Source organism: Alexandromys fortis, unplaced genomic scaffold, assembly GCF_014885135.2.
Source record: "Alexandromys fortis isolate MF-2015 unplaced genomic scaffold, M_Fortis_MF-2015_v1.1 scaffold_20, whole genome shotgun sequence".
Lineage (NCBI taxonomy): Eukaryota > Metazoa > Chordata > Mammalia > Rodentia > Cricetidae > Alexandromys > Alexandromys fortis.
The window spans coordinates 10530835-10548344 of record NW_026067903.1 but is presented as its reverse complement, the minus strand read 5'-3'; the positions used below and the strand labels follow the sequence as shown (position 1 = coordinate 10548344).

General features: G+C 40.8%; 1 long non-coding RNA gene across 1 annotated transcript in view; it reads left to right on the top strand.

The window, feature by feature from the left end:
- Positions 1-4542, top strand: part of LOC126496888 (uncharacterized) — a 29677-nt gene extending 25135 nt beyond the window's left edge. The window contains exon 3 of the long non-coding RNA XR_007590481.1: positions 4490-4542. This is a non-coding gene — a long non-coding RNA (uncharacterized lncRNA). The remainder of the gene's footprint in view (positions 1-4489) is intronic.
- The last annotated feature ends 12968 nt before the right edge of the window (positions 4543-17510 follow it).

Below are 17510 nucleotides of genomic sequence, written 5' to 3'. Positions count from 1 at the left end.
AGAGAAGGAGAGCAATGAAAGATCCTGATAGAGAAAGCCATTATGGGATTAGAGAGGAGAGATTATTAATGAGAATTCCTTAGGACATCAGAATAGATTTTAAGTTTTTGAACTTTTAAGGGTATTGACAAGAATCAAGTAGGATATTTGATAAATAAAACAATATATCCCATAGATAATTCCCCACTGTATTTCAGTTTTCCAAGGCTAAATATAAAATTATAAATGGAGCCGGGAGGTGGTGGCACACGCCTTTAATCCTAGCACTTGGGAGGCAGAGGCAGGTGGATCTCTGTGAGTTCGAGGCCAGCCTAGTCTATAAGAGCTAGTTCCAGGACAGGCTCCAAAGCTACAGAGAAACCCTGTCACAAAAACAAACAAACAAAAAAAACCCAAAAAAGGAAAAACTATAAATGGTGATCTGGGCATGAGGGTGCACCACTGTAATCCCAGCATTTGGAAATCTGAAGCAGGAAAATCAAAATTCCATGATAACATGGTGAGACCTTGTCAGAAAAGTCTAAAGCAGCTGTTCTCTACGTGTGACTTGTAACCTCTTTCGGAATTGAATGACTCATAGAGGTCACCTAAGACCATTGGAAAACACAGACATTTACATTATAATTCATAACAGTGGCAAAGTTACAATTAGAAAGTAGCAAAGAAAACAGTTTTATGGTTGGGGATCACTACAACATAAGGAAATGTATTAAAGTATTAAAGGGTCATAGCATTAAAGAAAGTTGAGAACCCCTGGTCTAAAGGCTTCTAAATAGAAAATCCATTTTCAGAGCGATGAGAACATATTCAACATCAGTTTTCTATGTAGCAATATTGGATATGAGATGATGAAGAAATATATCTAAAATCATTTTTTTGTTTTCTTTTTTATGATACGCTTCCAGGTTGGCCTAAACCTCACTGTGAAGCTCACCCTGGCTTTAAACTGCAGCAGTCCTACTGCATCAGCCTCCCAAGTGCTGGGGCCAGAGAGATGAGCCACGGTGCTGGGGCCAGAGAGATGAGCCACGGTGCTGGGGCCAGAGAGATGAGCCACGGTGCTGGGGCCAGAGAGATGAGCCACCGTGCTGGGGCCATAGAGATGAGCCACCACCTTGGGACTTCATAAACTTTAAAGGGAAATAATTGTGAAATAAGAACTTAGTGTTTTATGTCTGGTTAGGATATCTGACAGTTACAAGAATAAAGAAATATATTTTTAAGCATACAAGAATTCATCTTTCCTGAGAACATTATTTAAATAGGTAGTTTGACAAAACATAGACTAAAACTGAAAATAATGAATAAGAGATTGGAAACAATTAAGCTAAGCTGGGGAAAATCAAAACACAGCTTGTCTAGAAGGATGCAGGAAACCGGACTGTCTGGGGAAGACACAGCTTGATACTGTTTGGCATATCTTCAAAATCTATGGTTCTTTATCAGTCACACAAGAGAGAAATGTCACAGATAGATAACAAGCAATAAAGATTTGTGAGAATGATGGCTTAAATGTAAAGCAAACCAAACAGAATGATTTTAACAGTTGATTGAATGTTTTAAAGGAAGTATTTTTGCTTGATGTTTGGAATGTTGAAGATCTTTGATGGGTATAGGGTTATAAAGTTCGGTTTATAACAAAGCACAATTTTATTTGACTTAACTTACATACTAAACAATATTAACAAGTCATATTATGTACTCGATTATATAAAGTTTTATTTTTGGTTATGAGCCTAGCCTTTAATGGCTGAGCCATATCTCCAGCATCTTTTGTATACAATTTTAAAAATCATTCTGCACAAAATGCCTAAACTTAATTTCCTTACACAATGGATTAAGTGATTTTAATGTAATGAATTCATTTAATATATTATTTGTTTTTCATAAGTTAGGAGGTGCAAGATTGTGAGGAAAGGAGAAGAAGGATGCAAAGGCAGCTTGTAGAATAGGAAGCCACAGTATCCTATCTAACAAATGGGATGCTTAAGAGTATGTTAATTTGCAAGTGTAATCTCTTTTTTTGGGGGGGGGGGTTTCAAGACAGGGTTTCTCTGTGGCTTTGGAGCCTGTCCTGGCACTAGCTCTGTAGACCAGGGTGGTCTCTAACTCACAGAGATCCGCCTGCCTCTGCCTCCCAAGTGCTGGGATTAAAGGCGTGCGCCACCATCGCCCGGCTCGCAAGTGTAATCTCTTGAAGGAAAAGAGCAGCAGTGGTATTACATCCCATGTGTGATTCTGAACAGTTACATATCTTACATTCTTGGTCCTCACCACAATCCTTCAAAGTGCCAAGACCTTCTCCATTTGGAAAACAGAAAAATTAAGTCACAAAAAGTTGCCGGGCGTTGGTGGCGCACGCCTTTAATCCCAGCACTTGGGAGGCAGAGGCAGGCGGATCTCTGTGGGTTCGAGACCAGCCTGGTCTACAAGAGCTAGTTCCAGGACAGGCTCCAAAACCAGAGAAACCCTGTCTCGAAAAACCAAAAAAAAAAAAAAAAAAAAAAAAAAAAAAAAAAAAAAAAAAACAAAAAAAAAAAAAAAAAAAAAAAAAAAAAAAAAAAAAAAAAAAAAAAAAAAAAAAAAAAAAAAAAAAAAAAAAAAAAAAAAAAAAAAAAAAAAAAAAAAGTTAGGGTGTTTCCATACCTAGGAATGGTGGCTGATGACTGAAAATCACACAGATTTGGTTAGAATATATGGGTATGAAATGTAGAAAATATGAAAACAAATTCAGATTCGGTATCAGGATGTAGTATTTAATATCTCAGATACTACAGTAGTTACTAGGAAAATGAGACACAGGAGGCAGAGGGGGTATGTATAGGCTGAAGATGAGGCCACATTCTGAGAAATGCTTGGTTAAGCAGTTTCATCTGTGGATAAACATCACAGAGTATTTCATTTTCATCTGGGTCATTGTAAATTCCTCTCTATTTGCTATGGGTCCTTTTAGGATTTGGGTTGTCTCATTCGCTTCAATGGAGCGGATCCTTGAACAGATTACATAACTGCATTCTTGCTCTTTATGATTGGAGATCGGACTCAATGGGACATGCTTGACTGACAAGAAATAACCAGCACTGATTTTCCCACCTCTGTGGTTTTTCAATCATCTTAAATTTTCCTCTAAGTATTAACCCCTTTTACTTTCAACATGAACAGTAGATTTTACATACTTAGGAGCTGTGCCAAGAAAATATAAGACTAAACTGAACTGAATGAACATAAGAGAAAAACTGAAAAAAAAAAAACATGGTAAGCAAAATACTTGAGGTTGCTTTTGAATAGCACAGCATATTGTTTCTAGCAAACATTTAAAATTTTTTATTTGATTTTTTGCTTATTTAAAAAATCATTGTCAACTGATATAAACCTCAGTTTACCATACTTTTTTTAAAAATTTATTTATTTATTATGTACACAATATTCTGTCTGTGTGTATACCTGCAGGCCAGAAGAGGGCACCAAACCTCATTACAGATGGTTGTGAGCCACCATGTGGTTGCTGGGAATTGAACTAAGGACCTTTGGAAGAGCAGGCAATGTTCTTAACCTCTGAGCCATCTCTCCAGCCCCCAGTTTACCATACTTTTAAAAATATTTATTTTTTGGATGGAGCTAGAAAACATTTTGAGTGGAGCTAGAAAACATCATTTTGAGTGAGTCAACCCAGACACAGAAAGACAATTATCATATGTACTTACTCATAAGTGTTTTTAAACATAAAGCAAAGAAAACCGGCCCACAAATCACCATTCCAGAGAACTTAGACAACAATGAGGACCCCAAGAGAGACATACATAGATCTAATCTACATGGGAAGTAGAAAAAGACAAGATCCCCTGAGTAAATTGGGAGTATGGGGACCTTGGAGGAGGGTTGAAGGGGAGGGGAGAGGCAGGGAGGGAAGCAGAGAAAAATGTAGAACTCAATAAAAAAAGAAAAAGAAGGCTTTTTCTTTAAAATTAAAAAATATTTATTTTTATTTATGTGTATTGGTGTTTTACTTGCATGTGTCTGGGCACAGAAAATATTTTAAATAAAATCAAAGAAGAAAACTTCCCAAATATAAAGAAAGATGCCTATCAAGGTGCAAGAGGCATACAGAACACCAAACAGACAGGCCAGTAAAGAAACTCCTGTGATATAATAATATAATAATTAAAACACAAATTGTACAGAACAAAGGAAGAGTAATAAAGCTCAAGGGTGTACTAGTCAGGGTTCTCTAGAGTAAGAGAATTTTCTATCTATCTATCTACTTACTTATCTATGGAATTTATTAGAATGACTTACAGGCTAATCCAACAATGGCTGGCTGTGAATAGAAAGTCCAGGAATGCAGTAGCTGCTCAGTCCACAAGACTGGATGTCTTAGCTGGTCTTCTGTGTGCTGGAATTCCAAAGAAGCAGGCTCTAATGCTAGTGCTAACAAGGTGAGGGCAAGCAGTCAAAAAGCAAAAGCTTCCTCTTCTATGTCCTTATACAGACCGCCAGCAGAAGCTGTGGCCCAGATTAAAGGTGTGTCTTCCTTCCTCAAGATCTGCGTTGAAGGTATGTCTTCCTAAAGGACTCTAGCAGGCGCTAGCATGGCAAACATGGCACTGTTGGGTTTTGTCTTTTCCCATTTCCACTCCCCTGCTAAACTGTTAGATTACATACCTAAAGCTAGCCACCAAGGTCTAGTCCCTATTTGACCACTTCAGTTTGCCTGGCTCTTTTCGGAGACTGATCACCAAGGTCCAACTATCAAAAGATCAAGGTCCAGCAATCAAAATTCTTTATTTCACTGACCTCACTTTTTCCCTCTTGAAATTAACCGCAAAGCTAGATTCAGCCACCTTGTCTCTTTGCTTAATAAAGGATCTCTTTGTGTTTGGTTTGTGCTTGGAAATTGGTGTTTGGCTGTGGTCTACGCCCCTCCTGAGACCACCCTGATCATCCTCACCAGGCGCCCTGGGGCAAGAGAATGGCTTTCCTTAAGCAGCTGTGCTGTGGTTTGCTACTTGTGACTAGACCACTTGTCCTCAATAGATTTCCCCTGAGCAGAACACGCCAGAAGTTTGTTATTGTCACCTCTGAAGAAAGTTGCTCTCAGCAAGGTTAAGCCCTCCCCCCCCAACACTTGCCTGATGCTTATTCCAAGAAGAAACAGCTATGCAAGCCCAGGAACCAGGAGCACAAGATCTTCGACAGGAAGAAGAAATACTACTAGGTTATAGAGTAGTAGAGCAGGGTGGAGCAGAAAACTGTAGACTTGCAGATTTTGCCAAAGATCAAAGCTGTTGCTCTGCTCCAGGTCTACCTGCAATCTCAAGTCTCTCTGACAAACGGAGTGTGAATCCCCACCAACTGATTTCTTAAATTGCTAACAACATAATTAAACAGATTCATATGTTTAAAAAAATAGCTCTCTACATTAACAGTCTCAATTCCCCAAAAGACACAGACTAACAAATTCAATTAGAAAACAGAGTATCTTTATGCTTCCTCAAGAAACATTCCTCACAATCAAAGACGGATACCATGTTTGGGCGAAATGATGGAAAAGGTACTCCAAGCAAGCAGAACCAAGAAGTAATTAGCCACAACAGACTTCAGAGCAAAACTAATCAGAAGAAGGAAAAAGAAAGCCCAAGAAGACATTACAAGTCTAAAAGTTTTGTAACAAATGCAAGAGCATCCAGTTTCATAAAGGAAACAGCAAAACACCTAAAAATGTATTTTTCTTTAACACAATGATGGTGGGCAACTTCAATATCCTACTCTTGCCAGTAGACAGGTCATCCAGACAAAAACTAAACAGAAACTCTGGAGCTACAAAACATCATAAATCAACAGGACGTAACAGACACAAAAAATTACACTCAAATTCTAAAGGATATTCTGTCTTCTCAGTAGCCCATGGAACTAACTCCAAAATTGACCATATTTTTGATAGGAACCAAGTATTAAAAGAAATACAGGAAAACTGAAATAGGATTCTACATCCTACCTGACCACCATGACTTAAAGTCGGGTACCAACCACAATAGACCCAGTAGAAAGCACAGAATTTTGTGGAAACTAAACAACTCTTTACTGAATGAGAACTGAGTCAAGATAGAAACCAAGAAGGAAATTAAAAACTTTTAAGAATTGGATGAACATGGAAACACAACACAGGAAAGCCTATGAGATACAAGCAAGGCAGCCCAAGGAGGAAATTTCATAGCACCAAGTGCCTACGTAGAAACTGAAGAGTTTTATATTGATAGCTTTATGATACACTCAAAACTTTGGAAAAAGAAACAACACCTGAAAAGAATACACGGGAAATAATCTACCATGGGCTGAACTAATGAAGTAGAAATGTAGTAATGAAGTAGAAGTAGAAATATGCAAAGAATCAGTGAAATAAAGAACAGATTTTTGGGGAAAAAACAATAATATTGACCAAACTTTAACCAAATTAACCAAAAGAAAGAGAAAGATGATACAAATGACTAAAATTAAAGATGAAAGGGAGACATGAGGAAGTTCAGAGAATTACCAGTACATACTTTAAAAATCTGTATTCTGGCTTTTTTCCTCTTCTGGGATGGTGCTTAGAGGCACTCGGAATGTTCCAATGGTCCAGCATTTGACATAACATCGTGGGCTTACCTATAATACAGCCTCTAACAAACTAGGCTCTCCCAAACCCCTGGCAACAGGATTGTTTACCTTATACCAAAAAGGTTGCATTGTATCTCTGGATTTTTTTCCTTTTCTTACTTCTGTAATCTTTCACTCTTACTCTGTGGCTGGCTGTGTGGCTGTGGCCCCTAGCATCCTCCTTTCCTTGTTCTCTTGCTCCTCCCTCCTTCCCAGATTTTTCATTCTATTTATTTTCTCTGCTTGCCAGCCCCAGTTATACTTTCTCCTGCCTTGCTAGTGACCATTCATCTCTTTATTAGACCATCAGATGTTTTAGACAGGCACAGTAACACAGCTTCACAGAGTTAAACAAATGCAACACAAACAAAAGCAATGCCCCTTAAAATAATATTCCCCAGCATAGATCTGCTTCTCTCACCTTTCTAAAAACTCAACTCCATATGGGATCAAGAACCTCAGCATAAGACCAGAACCCCTGAATGTGATAGTCTCCTTCAGTTCCACTCCTGTGGAATTTGTTGCCCAAGGTGGAGTTCCTTGCCTCAGGACAACTTTGGCTTAGGTTACAGGCTTTGACCTGTATCTGTAAATCCTGGTCTGGACTTCCTCCTACAGAAGTCCCTGGGCTGGAGTTGGACCTGGAAAGGCTTCTGGTTCTGGTCTACTGCCTCGGAGGTCCCAGGCTTGGGTGCGCCCAAACATGTAGAGGACATGCTTAACTTCCTCAGAGGTCTCAGTCTTACGCTGGGACCCGCGGGGTTCCAGGATCCTGCCTATTCCCTTTGATGTCCCAGACAAATGCCCGAATCTACATGGGACGTGGCTCAGGCCTACTCTCTCTGAGGTCCCAGACTCTTCTCTCTCTGAGGTCCCAGACTTTTGCCTGGCCCTGCTGAGATCTCTGGTTCCTGCCTATTCCCTTGGAGGACCCAGATTCACTCACACCCAGGCTGACAGAAGTCCTGGCCCCGGCCTAGTTCCTGGGAGGTCCTAGACTAGCCCAGACCCACCAGGGTGTTGGCTTAGGTCTACTCCCTTGAAGGTCTCTGATTCACGTCTGGACCCTTAGCAGTCTCTGGCTCTGGCTCACTCAGCAGTTACTCCCCTGTACCTGTTTCAGTGGAGATTGTTGACTCTGGATCTGGTTTCTGGCTCAGTCCTGATCTGCCTGTGTCCAGGGACTGGATTTGCTCCAGGCTTCTGCTCCTGGTGGAGCTTGTTGTCTCTGTGTCCTAGGTTCAGTCCCACTCTGGTTCCAGTTCCAGTGGAGATTTCAGACTCTGAGTCAGGTTGTTGGCTCAATCCTGGTCTGCCAACGTCCCAGGACGGTGTTGGCTCCCAAGGTTGGATTTGCTGCTGGCTTCTGCTCCCCATGGAGCTTGCCTCTGTGTATTTTTTTTGGGACTGAATGGCTGTGGGACCAGGCAGGACAGAAAGTTCTGTCTACAATTGATACTACATTCTATCTCCACTTCATTGGAAAATCCTCTCTTTCCCTCCCTGGTCCCTTACTAGCTACCCAACCTCTGTGAATATTCTGAATGAAGCACACATATCTAAAGCTTAAGAGTTAACATCTCAATATAAGGGAAAATGTGTCATATTTAACTTTCTGGGTTACCTCAATCAGGATGAATGATTCTAGATCCATACATTTACCTAAAAACTTCGTAATTCTTTTCTTAACAGATGAATATTATTCAATTGTGTAAAGGTACCACATTTTTATTATCCATTCATCAGTTGATGGACATCTAGGCTAGTTCTAATTTCTTGGTTTTATGAATAGAGCAGCACTGAGCACAGATGAACAAAGTACTATGCAGTAAGATGTAGTCTTTTGACTCTATTCCCAAAGGTAGTATAGATGGATCTTGTGGTAGGTCTGTTTTCAGCTTTTAAAAGAACCCCCACGCTGATTTCCTTGATGGCTATTCATTCCATTTTACACTCCCATCAGCAGCAAATGAATGCTCCTCTTTCCCCACATCTTCACCAAGAATCTGTTGCAATTCATTTTCTTAATCTTGTATATACTAATTTGGGTAAGATGAAATCTCAAAGTGATGCTCATTGCATTTTCCTGGTGGCTAAGGATATTGGACATCTCTTTAAGTGCTTCTCATCTATTTGTGTTTCACCTTTTAAAAACTATTCACTTACATGCTTGATTTTAAATTGGATTATTAGTTTTCTTGACGTTATGTTATTTTAGTTTTGTATATGTTCTAGATACTACCTCTCTGTCAGATGTAGGTTAAAATTTTTTTACCCTTTCTCTAGGCTACCTCGTTGCTTGAATAATCCCAGATAGTCAAATCAACTTTTAGCAAAAAGAACTATACTAAATGCATTACCATACCTGATTTCAGTCTATATCAAAAAAACCATAGTAATGACAACAGCGTGGCAGTGACACAAGAACATGTAGAACAATCAACTAGAACAGAGGACCAAGAGTCAAGGTGATGCTACTACAGCTGCCTGTTTTTTTCTCTCTTCAGAAAAAATGACATATTATTAATGTGTGTGTGTGGGTGTGTGCACGTGCACACATACATGTGTGTACATACAATGCCCACAAAGGCCAGAATGGGGCATGGGGGTCTCTGGAACTGGAGTTAGAAGTTGTAAGATGCCCAACATGAATCCTGGGAACTGTACTCCAGTGCCACTGAAAAAGCAGGATGTGCTCTTAACCACTGAGGCATCTCTCCTGCTTCTATTTGTCTGATTTTTTGGCAGAGGTGCTCCATGGGTTATCTTGTATCATCTTGACTTAAGCTAGAGTCCTCTGAGAAGAGGGTGCCTCAATTTAGGAAGCACCTCCATCATATTGGCCTGTAGACAAGTCTGTGAGGGCATTTTCCTGATGAATGATTGATGTGGGAGGTCTCAGCTCACTGTGGATGGGGCTACCCTTGAGAAGATGTATTTAAATACAAGCTGAGTGGGCCACGAGGAGGCAGCATTGCTCCATTTCCTCTGCTTCAAGTTCCTGCCTTGACTTTCTGCTCTGACCTCCCTTGAACTGTGACTGTTAGCCAGATAAGCCTTTTTCTCCTTGTGTTGATTTGAATGAGATGTCCCTCATATTCTCAGGCATTTGAGTGGCACTGTTTCAGTGTGTTTAAAAGGTTTGGTCCTGCTAGAAGAAGTATGTCATTGACGGTGGTCTTCAAGATTTCAAAAGCCAAATCAAAAGCTCTGTTTCCAATGTGATGTCTCTGTTTCTTGTTTGTCCTTTGAGATGTGAACCCTCAGCTTCCAGTCACCTGTCTACCTCTTTCTGTCATGCTGTCTCTATCATTATAGACCTTAACCCTTTGGAAAAATCAAATCCCAAATGAACCCTCTTTCTTTACGCTGCCTAGGTCATGATGTTTTATCATAGAAATGGAAAAGTAGCAAATATACTTCCAAGTTACTTTCAATCACATCATTTATCATAGCAGTAGAAACATAAGGCATAATTGGGACTAGGGTGTGAACTGTTGCTGGGGAAGACCTAGGGATGTTGTTTTCAGGAGGATTGGGAAGTGTTTAGACTAGAAAAGCCATTGGATGCTTCCTTCTCCCATGTTGTTTTTGGTCAGTGTATTTTTATCACAGCAATAGAGAAACAAATTAGGAATGACATCAAACACACACTGGAAAAAAGACAGCATCTTCAACAAATGGTGTTGGAAAAGCCAGATGTTCAAATCAATCAGAATCATAACATAATAGCTGAAAGTCTGAAACTGCTAGATGAAAAGGAAGGGAGTACTCTGTGAGCTGTAGTCATACGTAATGACCTTCTAAGTAGGTCTTTAGTTGCTCAATCAGTAAGGCCAACAATTAACAAATGGGATCTCATGAAATTAAAATGCTGTATATCAAAAGAAAACAAAGAGGCAGCCTACAGAATAGGAGAAAAATTGCCAGCTATATATCTGATAGGTTAATGCATAGGATATACAGAGTACCCCCAAACCAAACAATAAAAAACAGGCTATATATTTCTTAAATTGTGAGGAGCCATTTCCCTCCTAAAAATCATTACAGGAACCATCACTCTGGGGAGTCTGCAGAGAACCCCACACCTATAATTGTGTTGAGAATCGTTCTATTGACAAAACCTGCCCCACACCCAATTAGCTGTTCTCTGTTAGCGGAACCCGCCTCACATTCCAGCTATCCAGGGAACTAGGTGTGGCAACTCGTGACTTCTTGGGTGACTTCTTGGCCTACCTGACCGAACCGTAACCTCCTGGCCTACATGACCGGGACCATGCGGTGAGATCCCGTGCCCTGCCCCCAAGCCCTCATCCAGGGGCTATATAAGCAGCAACCAGGACCCTAATAAACGGAGGCTGTGACAAACTTAGCATGGCCTCCTCCTTGTTTCCTAGCCCATTTCTCTTCCAGATAGTACCCCTCTGTGACCCTGGAATAACTGATTGCAGGGTGGGTTATAAACCCCTAGACTGAGTAACCCACCAACACAATTGACAGTGGCTCCCAACCCAACGCAATCGACATTAAATTATTTCAAGGGTTACCTCTTCAAAGAGAGGAGTGTTACAGTAGCATTGAGGGCCCATTTGGAGAGAGTTACCTCCTATCCAAATAATGGAGTCTGCTCCTGGGTGAAGGCCTTGATTTCTGAGCGTACGAATCAATCCACTTAGGCAGATCAATCACCTGGATAAGGCAGGTTCACCTAAGACATGCTTTTGAGATGGGGGACTTAATTAATTGTAATGTGACAATGTTCTTTTCCTTTCTAGAAAATATGACCCTGATGAAGCTGCTACAAAGCTGGCATGTGATTCTATAAGTCCTAAGAAAAGTATAACTTTTCCTTTTTCTTCTCATCTGTTCTTTTCTTTTGAGTGCTGCCCAGAGCCCAAGAATGCTTTTTCTGTACTTTGGAATTTTTCCTGCTTTCTCTGAGGCCCTCCTCCCTGCCGTGTGGCTGACTTCCATTCTGGCTTAACTCAACAGACACGACTTCTTTTCTTTTTTTTCATCATCCTTAATATCTAGGCACCTGTCAAGATTTACAGCTTGACTTCCCTGGGATTTTTCTTTTAAGCTTGAGCAAAACCATCCTTTAAAACTTAAAGGAGGGGCTGGAGAGATGGCTCAGAGCTTAAGAGCATTGCCTGCTCTTCCAAAGGTCCCGAGTTCAATTCCCAGCAACCACATGGTGGCGCATAACCATCTGTAATGGAGTCTGGTGCCCTCTTCTGGCCTGCAGGCATACACACAGACAGAATATTGTATACATAATAAATAAATACTTTAAAAAAAAAACTTAAAAGGAGAGGGAGGGGTAGAGATCTAAGCAGAGAGTTCTCAAAAGAAGAAATACAAGTAGTTCATAAACATTTTTTAAATGTTCACTATCATTAAACACCAGGGAAATGCAAATTAAATCTTCTGTGAGATTCCATCTCACACTGGTCAGCATTGCTATCATCAAGAAAATAGATGGCAAATGATGGATGTGAGGAAAGAGGAATGCTTATTCCCTGATGGGATAAAAGTAAATTGGTGCAACCACTATGGAAACTAGTCAAGATTCCTCAAAAATTTAGAATTAAAAACAACCATATGAGCCGGGCGGTGGTGGCACATGCCTTTAATCCCAGCACTCGGGAGGCAGAGGCAGGTGGATATCTGGGAGTTCGAGGCCAGCCTGGTCAACAAGAGCTAGTTCCGGGACAGGCACCAAAGCTACAGAGAAACCCTGTCTCGAACACCCCCCTCAAAAAAAAAAAAAAACAACCATATGACCCGCTATACTGTCCCTCACCACATACCTCCAAGGATTCTGTGTCATAATAAAGAAATAATTGCTTACCCATGATCATTATTGGCTTATTTACAATAGCAAGAAGTAGAATCAACATTGATGTGCATTAACTTATTGGCAAATAATGAAAATGAGGTACATATACAAAATTCAACTGCAGAGAATAATGAAATTATGAAATTTACAAATAAATGTAATAGGATTGAAAAAAGTATACTAAGTGAGGTAACCGAGGTCCAGAAAGACAATTACTGAGTGTTCTCCCTCATATGTGGATCTTAGATTTGAATATTTAGTTGTGTGTGTTTAACTTGGTGTAGCTATAGATGCCAGGAAGCTAAAATGAGGCCATGGAGAAATGCTTTAAAGAAGATGGATAGTAGAATTTAGGTAACATGCAGCTAGAGATGGGGATATAAGAGGTAGAAAGGCTTAAGTAGGGATAGGAGTGGGCTGAAGGGGATACATGGGAGTGGTGATAGGGGTTGAACAAAATCAATAGGATATGAGAAAAAACATATGATAACCAAGTATTTTGTAAATTAGTTAAAAATTGGTTTTGATTCTCCCTGCTCCATTTGCTGGATAATGTCATTCCTAGAAAACACAGAGTATTACAAAACAAGCCACAGAGGCAGGTTTGGGATTACACCATATGAGCTGTTTGTATGGGAGGCCCCAGTGGTTTCCAGTAATACAGGCTCTTCCTGTCCCATGTGATTGCACATCAGAACTAGAGAAGACCCTTTTGCTGACGAAACTTCACACTTTGGTGCCAAGATATTAGGAAATCATGCTGGAACTGGGTTGGATGTTTCCTCTCTGGTTTTTGTAGTGTTGGAAGGCACTGCTGGGGGGAAAGTCATCATTGGTCTTACTAAGCTCTGAAGCTTTTTCTGAAGCTTTTGAACACAATCATAACCTGCCAGGCAAGATGTGTCACGTCTGCAATACTGGAATAGTGGTTATGGGGGCAACCAACCACATTCTGGTTAAATTTTAGGCCCTCCCCACTGTGGAGGCCCACAGAAGTGGATCCTTTCCACCTTGACTAAAAGTCAGAGAGTTTGGACCTTTTCTTGCTCCTTCAAAGTTATACAACAGGATGCTTGACCTAAAGTGCGGTTACAGGATGTCTTGCCTAGACAAAAGGATGTTTTGACCTAGGGTGTAGTTACTTGATGTTTTGAGATGTGAGGAGGAAATTACTTTGATTGGGATATGTAAGAATTTTGAGTAATAAACTTGGGTCAGATCACAGTAGTCACTGGATGCCCTCCTGATTCCATCTGTCTTCTGTTGTCTGTTTCTCAATCCTCCTTCCTCCCTCCAAGGACGGATAAGTTGGGCAGAATCCTGAGTCTCCACAGAAAGAACTTTAACCTGATACAGTAACCCTTGTCATTTCCCATGGATAGGGAGGTCTTAGGCACTTTAGGAGGGAGTCTGGTGTAGATTTTTCTGAAAGGAGTGTTATTTGTTATTTTTCTGTTGCTGTGATAAACCACCATCATCAAAAGCAACTTAGGGGGAAGTGAGTTTATTTTGGCTAATGATTCTAGAAAGATGAGTCCCTCACAGTTGGAAAGCAGGGCATCTAGTAGACATGATGGCGAGAAGCAAGTGTAGTGTTAACGTTTTTGGTTAGTGCAGGCTTTATTATGATATTTCATACACATTATACTTTGATCATACTCACCTCCCTTTATATATATATATATATACACACACACACACACACACACATATATATATATACACACACACACACATATACACCCTGTTTTTCTCAATTTGGACACATGGTATATATTGTGACTTCAATGACCCTGAAGATGAGGGGAGCAGGCTTTTGTTATATTTAAGGAACTGAACTCATCCACAAATGCTTTGATACAGTTACAAAGTTTTTCATTTTATGGCAAACCAGTGTAAATTCAGTAAAAACAGATTCTGATTTAATACCTAAAATGTGTGGCACTTTTAATGATAAGGAATAGAGGAAAGCCAAAACCATGGGACAGACTTAAACAGTTGCAAACAAAAAGTCCGATCAGAGAAAATTAAATCCAGCTAGTACTCAAGGAAGTGCAACATCAAATCCTCAGGTCCCCGATTCCTTGATAACTTGAAAAGGCGAATGAGACGGCATTATCCATGCTGTTTAATCAGTTCCCTATTTCAAGAAAGCTCATTGGTATAGGAGAGGCACGCCATTGCATTGCATAGCATGATCTGAAAGTGATGGGCAGGAAAATGAGCTGCCAGAGATGTTTCGCCACTGTTTAAGATCACGCATTCCCATGCCATGATACCCATACCTAGGCCACAAACTAACATTTGGAATAGACACTTTGAAAGTATTTAGTGTTAGTCACAGTGTTTGTCTTGATAGCACTTGGTACAAGTCATTTCAATGGATGAAAGTGAAGATAAAGTTTTGGGGGAAAGAACTACTTTTTCTTTCGTTTTGGTAAATTATGAAATACAAAGCCTTATTTTGTACAAGAAACTTTTTTTTTTTTCGAGACAGGGTTTCTCTGTGGTTTTGGAGCCTGTCCTGGAACTAGCTCTGTAGACCAGGCTGGTCTCGAACTCACAGAGATCCGCCTGCCTCTGCCTCCCGAGTGCTGCTGGGATTAAAGGCGTGCGCCACCATCGCCCGGCCTATGTACAAGAAACTTTTATTTGTATTCTGTATACTAAAAATAAGTAAGTAAATAAATAAAGGTAACCTTGTAGTTTAGGAAAGAGACCTCACCTCTTCCCAACCCTCTGTGGGACAGCTACTAAAGCTCTGCTCTAGTTTATTCTACACCAAGCCATAAAAGTACAAGGACAGCATGACAGAGTAAAACCAAACTGCTCTCTAGCAAAAATAAACATGAGATTTCAGATTCAATGGTAAAAGTTTATCTATTTAATGATTTTGATCTTGGGAAGTAGGTGGTAAGTTTTCCCTCTCTTTCACTATGCATAGGTTTGAGAGGCTTTACAGCCTATCACCCCTTCATCTTCCTTTCCTTTTCTCTAGCCTGGGCTATTAAACTGATGGGGAACCTAGGCCAGCAAGCAAGAGAATGGACGTGGGATGGAGAGATGGTTAAAACTGCCCACAGCCTTGCCATGTCTAGAATTACTTAGGAGACAAACCTCAGGGCATGTCTATGAGGGAGTCTCTGTGCTGACTAATTGAGATGGTCCCCTCAGCTATAGCTAGGATGGGGCAGAGTTCCACCTACACCAACAGCTGGGGTGGGAGCACAGTTCCACATACACTAACAGCTGGGATAGGGTAGAGTTACACACATCAACAGCTGAAATGGGGGCACAGTTACACACACCAACAGCTGGAATGGGGCACAGGTCCACCTACACCAACAGCTAGAATGGGGGGCACAGTTCCACACACACCAACAGCTGGAATGGGGCACAGTTCCACCTACACCAACAGCTGGGATGGGAGCACAGTTCCACACACCAACAGCTGGTAGAGCTCTTTTCAGAAACAACCACCCAGGCATAACCAGCAAAGTTACATTTATTAAATACAGAAAGAAAGGGAGGGGCTGAGGGAGGAAGGGAAGGACAAATAGAGACAGCCCAGATAATAGGATAAGGGTACAGTTTTCTATGGGAAGTCTGTTAGGTTTCTTTCCAATGGGTATGGATGAGACCTTGGTGGTTCTCAAGTTATGGGTCTAAATATCACTTAGAACCCATATCCTTTACTTTTTAATACTTCTCAGAGAAATACTTTACAACAAGATTAAAATAGAAAGAATTTTCTTGGGCTGGAATGATGGCTCAGTGGTTAAGAGCACTGTTCTTCCAGAGGTCCTGGGTTCAACTCCCGGCACCCACATGGGAGCTCACAACTGTCTCTAACTCCAAGATATGACACCCTCACACAGACATACATGTAGGCAAAATACCAATGCAAATAAAAAAATAAATAAAAATTTTTAAAAAGAATTCTTGTCCTGCAAGCAAAATTGTAAGGTAGATTTACGAAGGTTATTGTTTGGGTTTAGAAAAGAGAGCAGAGTGCTAGAAACTTAAGGTCATACATCATTTGGGTCCAAGTAATCACAGTTTATTTTCTTTCCTTGATAATATGTCATCTGGAAAACATATATTGTCTCCATTGGCAATTATTGTTTTATCAGTGGTGCTTATGTTCTCTGTCTTCATCATCAGTACTGGCAAACCAGACTTTCTCAGGCTTTCCTCTTACTTCCACTGTCTTAGTCAGTGTAACTATTGTTCCAATGAAACACCAAAACCAAAGTAACTCGGGGACAAAAGGGTTTATTTGGCTTCCATATCACTGTTCATCATTGAAGGAAGTCAGGAGCCCTGGAGGCATGGGCTGCTGCAGAGGCCATGGACACGTGTTTCTTCCTGGCTGCTCCACCATGACTTGCTCAGTCTTCTCTCTTATAGAACCTAGGACTTCTAGCACATGGACAGCATCACCACAGTGCACCAGGCCCTCCTCCGTCATCACTAATTAAGCCTGCCTATAGCCCAATATTACTGAGGCATTTTCTCAGCAGTGACTGTAGTGACTCTTGCTTGTGCTACCTGGAATAATAGAATGGCCTGCAGAAATAGTTAAAGCATAGTAGGTCATTGCCATTAGCAACCTCACCACAAGCTGAAATTGGTCCCTTTCCATCCACATGGTCCCCTGACCCCAAAAGTATGCGTTGCATCATTTCTTCCTTAAACCAAGAGGCCTGGGGCAATGACTCCTGCCAGACCTTGTCAGCAGTGTTTCCTCCAGTTAAAGACAGGAAGCATCATCTTCCTCCAGCGGTCATAAAACCCCTTCTGCCTTCAGGAAATTATACTCAAGCCTTTCAATGTGAGGAGAGCAAGTGGTTCCCACAGACAATGGAACTGGGGCCATGAAGGCCAGTGTCTCAAAGAGATCCTGTAAGAGTGCCCTGGGGAGCCCCAAGACAACTCAAAGCTCAAAAACAAATCACTGGCAATTTCAAGTCAGCTTTGTTCTGGTGGTTGATTGATACTCAATTGTTGATCAATTATATTTATTACAGCC